The sequence below is a fragment of the Callorhinus ursinus genome, unplaced genomic scaffold (assembly GCF_003265705.2).
Source record: "Callorhinus ursinus isolate GAN/ISIS: 27379988/994484 unplaced genomic scaffold, GSC_fseal_2.0 scaffold69, whole genome shotgun sequence".
Taxonomy (NCBI): domain Eukaryota; kingdom Metazoa; phylum Chordata; class Mammalia; order Carnivora; family Otariidae; genus Callorhinus; species Callorhinus ursinus.
In genome coordinates, this window is record NW_027397131.1 from 5,506,438 (window position 1) to 5,511,837 (window position 5,400).

The 5,400-nt window shown below is 36.0% G+C and overlaps 1 non-coding gene across 1 annotated transcript; it reads left to right on the plus strand.

Moving 5' to 3' along the window:
* The first annotated feature begins 577 nt into the window (after window positions 1-577).
* LOC112807487 (U4 spliceosomal RNA) lies at window positions 578-721 on the plus strand. The gene has a single exon (XR_003204091.1). It is a non-coding gene; the product is annotated as a U4 spliceosomal RNA (small nuclear RNA).
* Window positions 722-5,400: the final 4,679 nt, after the last annotated feature.

The following is a 5,400-nucleotide window of genomic DNA, read 5'->3' on the forward strand; positions in this document are numbered from 1 at the left end:
CATACAATGGAATATTACTCAGCATTAAACAGGAACAAACAACATGAATGAATTTCAGATGCATTCTGCTAAGTGAAACAAGCTATCTCAAAAAATGACATACAATATAATTTTCTGGAAAAGGTAAAATAATAGAAATCAAATCAGTGGCTTCTGGGAGTTAGACATGAGAGGCAGCACAAGGGAATTTGGGGAGTGATGGAATTGTCTGTTCTGCTTGTGATCATGGTTACATGAACCTAGGCATATATTAAAACTCATAACACTGTATATTCCTCAAAAATAGATGAATTTTAATGTATGCAAATTATAAACAAACAAATAAATAAATGTTGAAAAAGTTGGTCTTTACCAAGCAGGAAGAAGTGGTCCCCACCCAGATTAGCTCCTTAATTACAGATATTCACACTTATCTAGACTTAACAAACATTCTATCTTGAAATGCTGATTTAGTGCCTTGAAAAGATGGGGCCCAAAGTAAGGTCTTCTATAGTCATCCTATTTCTTTTTCATGAATGGAGAACTGGTGAGAAATCTCATTACTACCAAAAAAAAAAAAAAAAAAAAGCTCCATTTTAGCTTTGTGCAGTGGCAGTATCGTGGCCACTGAGGTTTATCCGAGGTGCGATTATTGCTAATTGAAACAAAAGTTTTATTCTTTTAAAACAAAATTCATATCACATGTTTGATTTGTTTTCTTTTTAGTACCAGCTGTGGGGCTTGGTGGGCCAGAGATGACTAGGTAAGTCCACAATGCAAAGTGAGGTGGCACCCCTCTTCATCACACCCTTCTCCCTGTTCAAGTACCTACTTGTGTTTACTGAGTCTTCTGAAGGTTGGAAGGGGTGCTGACTGGAGGGAAGGATGGGTGCCAGCACAAGTGGAGTTGGAAGAGATGACAGAGCCACTGAAATCAAGTTCATTATCAGATTAGAAAAATCTGGTTCCATGAGATTCAGCAATAGGGCCTGAGGGTAGGAAAGGAGCAGTGGGTCAGAGTACAAAGTAGTGACTGAAACCTACCTCAATGGGGAGGATACAGAAAGAGCCATCTTTAGGCCCAAGTAACTGTGTTTGTTCCTCTACCAGCACCTAAGTGTCACACAGAGGAGAGATCCTTGCCCCTCTAGGTTCACAAACCGCAAAGCTGTGCATCATTAAGAAATTTAGAGTGATTGAGCCAGGCTAACAAAGTGACTGGAGACAGAGACAGAGAAATACTAAGAAGAACTTTAGAGGGACCTAACAAGAGGTGGAAATTCCTCCAACATTGGAACTGAGATGACACTGAGGAACCGCCCCCCTTTCCTTCCTACCTCCATGGTTCCAAACACAGAAATGCTGGATAAAAATATCACCAAAAATTATAATGAAATGCAATCAAAAAGAAAAACATTAGATGTTAAAAATAAAAGGAAACAAGAAAACAGGATAGTAATCACATGAACTAGTGTCATGACAACTGACCAATAGGTTATTGTTCTCAAATCTAATCCTAATGGCCAGGAAAATGGATATTAGTACCCAGGCAAGGACCAGAAGGGTAGCCCTGGAACTGATTCTTGCACAAATCTCAAAGCTAGGATACCTCAAGGGTTGAACCCTCTGTAAAATTGAGTCTGGAAGTGGCAAGAATCTTTTCGTTAGTCTGGAACTTCAGGTAAAAATGAAAATTGGGGGACAAAATTAAAACAAGGTAGAAATAAAAAACTAGGAAATAATGTCAAGGAAGTTGGATGACCTTTCTAGAGAGCTTGAGAGTCAGTCAGTGTCACAATTAAGAACATGTACTGTAAAGACAGACTTCCTATGTTCAAATCCCAGCTCTACCATTTATTAGCTGTGTGATCTTGGACAAGTTACTTCCCTCAATTTTCTCATCTGTAAAATGTAGATAATAATAGTACCTACTTCATCAATATTAACTTATTAATATTTTACCTCCAAAATGTTTAGTATATTGATTCAAAAAAATCTTTTGGAAAAAAATTGGGATTTGAAGAGAATTTTCTTAATCTGATTAAGGTTGCTTAGCATTTTCTTTAAAGTCAAGAACAGAATAAGAATGCCAAACCCACAACTATATCGTTAATTAATCTTTGACAAAGCAGGAAAGAATATTCAATGGAAAAAAAAACAGTCTTTTCAACAAATGGCCTTGGGAAAACCTTACAGCAACATGCAAAAGAATGAAACTAGACCACTTTCTTACACTATACACAAAAATAAATTCAAAATGGATTAAAGACCTAAATGTGTAACAAGAAACCATTAAAATCTTAGAGGAGAACACTGGCAGTAACTTCTTTGACATATCTAGCAACTTCTTATTAGATATGTTGCCAGAGGCAAGGGAAACAAAAGCAAATATAAACTATTGGGACTTCATTAAAATAAAAACCTTCTTCACAGCCAAGGAAACAATGAACAAAACTAAAAGGCAACCTATGGAATGGGAGAAGGTATTTGCAAATGACATATCTGATAAAGGGTTAGTATCCAAAATCTATAAAGAACTTATACAACTCAATACCCAAAAAACAATCCAATTAAGAAATGAGCAGAAGATATGTATAGACATTTTTTCCAAAGAAGACATACAAATGGCCAACATGCATAAAAAGATGCTCAACATAACTCATCATTAGGGAAATGCAAATGAAAACTACAATAAGATATCACCTCACACCTGTCAGAATGGTTAAAATCAGCAGCAAAAGAAACAACAAGTGTTGGCAAGGATGTGGAGAAAAGGGACCCCTCTTACACTGCTGGTGGGAATGCAAACCGGTACAGCCAATCTGGGAAGCAGTACAGTATGGAGGTTCCTCAAAAAGTTACAAATAGGGGCACCTGGGTGGCTCAGTTGGTTAAGCACCTGCCTTCGGCTCAGGTCATGATCCCAGGGTCCTGGGATTGAGCCCCAAGTTGGGCTCTCTGCTCGGCGGAGACCTGCTTCTCTCTCTCCCTCTGCCTGCCGCTCTGCCTATCTGTGCTCTCTCTATATCTCTCTGTCAAACAAATAAGTAAAATCTTAAAAAAAAAAGTTACAAATAGAACTACCTTATGATCTAACAATTGCACTAATAGGTATTTACCCAGAGAATACAAAAATTCTAATTCAAAGGGATACATGAACCCCAATATTTATAGCAGCATTATCTACAATAGCCAAGTTATGGAAAGAACCCAAATGTCCATCAACTGATGAATACATAAAGAAGATGTGGTATAGAATATTACTCAGCCACAAAAATGAATGAAATCTTGCCATTGGTAATAACGTGGATGGAGCTAGAGGGTATTATGCTAAGCAAAATAAGTCAGTCAGAGAAAGACAAATACCATATGATTTCACTCATAAATGGAATTTAAGAAACAAAACAAATGATCATGGGGGAAAAAGAGAAGCAAACCAAGAAACAGACTCTTAACTATAGAGAACAAACTGAACGTTACCAGAGGGGAGGTGGGTGGAGGGATGGGTTAAATAGGTGATGGGGATTAAGGAGGGCACTTGTGATGAGCATTGGGTGTTGTATGTAAGTATCAAATCACTAAATTGCACCTGAAACTAATATTACACTTATGTTAACTAGCTCAAATTTAAATAAAAACTTAAAACATTTTTAAAAGAATGCCAATTATTACTGCATTTCTTTCTTTCTTTTCTTTTCTTTCTCTTTTTCTTTCTTTTTTCTTTGGCTTCAGGAGTAGAATTTAGTGATTCATCACTTACATATAACACCCAGTGATTACTGCATATTTTCAGTGTTGTACTTTACTGTCATAGCTAGCTAAGAAAAAAGAAATAGCATAAAAATTCCAAGTGAATTTACAAACACAGATAATAAGAGTTCATCAAAGTTGCCATATATGAGATCAAGATGGAAGAATTAGTTCAGTTCCTATACATCACTTAAGACAATTACAAAAATGTAATAATAATAAAAACAATCATAATTGAAACCACAACAAAAGCTTGACATACCTACGAATAAATCTAACAAGATGTGCAAGACCATTATGGAAGATATTATAAAATATTATTGCAGAACATCAGAAGACTCAAATAAATAGAAAGATCATGGTCAATAAATGAGGATATCAGTATCATAAATGTTATCTCCTCACGAATAATTTATGTATTTTAAATCCCAATTATATCCCAGCCTCTTTTTTCCACATTTTCTCTCTTGCTATGTCCTTTTCCTCCCTCTTTATAAAAAGCTTGCCTTAGAAAATAATCTGTTGATATTTGCTGACACCCTAATCAATAATATCCTTCTCTCCACAGGAATTTATTTTTCAGCATAATAATTCATCAGGTACTCATAAGCTATATATCTACTAAAGGAACTTCACATATCAGGAACTGAAAATGTGAGTTATTGGAGACTGTCAGTGACCTTGGAATACCTTTCTGTGGATATTCTTCTCTGCTTCTGTATAAAGCTAGATAGGTAAAAACAGAAAAAAACAAAACCAAAAGTGAACAAAAAAAAACACCTCACACTACCCTTTTCTTTTGTGTTGCTTGACAAACAGGGTGAGTTTCTAAATATTTCTGTTCTTTTGGTAAAATTTTCATTTCATTCAGGCTGGCAATAAGCAAAAAAGGATGAAAATCTTTTAATTTCTGTCTGTCACCGTGTGTCTATACATCTGCTTTGTCACTGTATGTTCACACACATATACACAAAGTATTGGCCTTGTGGGACGATGGAGACATTCCGGAATGACTGTGCTCAGAGTTCGGGATCTGGTCACAATCTGAGCTCTACAGCTGATTGGAAGTCTCAGTTCCCATATCTACAAAACTAAAACAATGGAACAGCTTCTGAACTGCAAATAGGATTGATTTTACAGTCCTACTTTGAGTGATTGGTAGTGGCTGCCTAGGGTACTGACTTGAGGCAGCTGAGATGAATCTTGATGCATTGGGAGAGTGTTTTGTGATAAATTAGCCATAAGCATGGGATAGAAGAATGAAGGTCCTCATGCTAGAATCTTGCCATCCCTGGACCACAAAATTACTAAGGTCTTTTCAATTTTTGTATCACATCAGGCTATGATTGATTCTTTACTTGCTGAAGGTGTGAAGCATCTGCCCTTCAAGTAAGCTAGCCACCTACTGTAACCTATTAGAAGGCTGTTGACATGTACTGAATGTATTATTGCTTGTTCCTTTCTTAAAGAATTTGAAGAATCATAAATAATTATTAAAAGCTAAAAAGAGAATTCACAAAAATGAAGGGAAATGAGAGTAAAATATAAAAGAGAGAATTCGCATAAGAGCCAACTATTGAGGTTTGATTTTAATCTCTCTAACTTTATTCTCTATTGTTTTCTCTTTCTATTTCATGTCCATAGACTGTAGCAAAATATAAAGGAGTCACA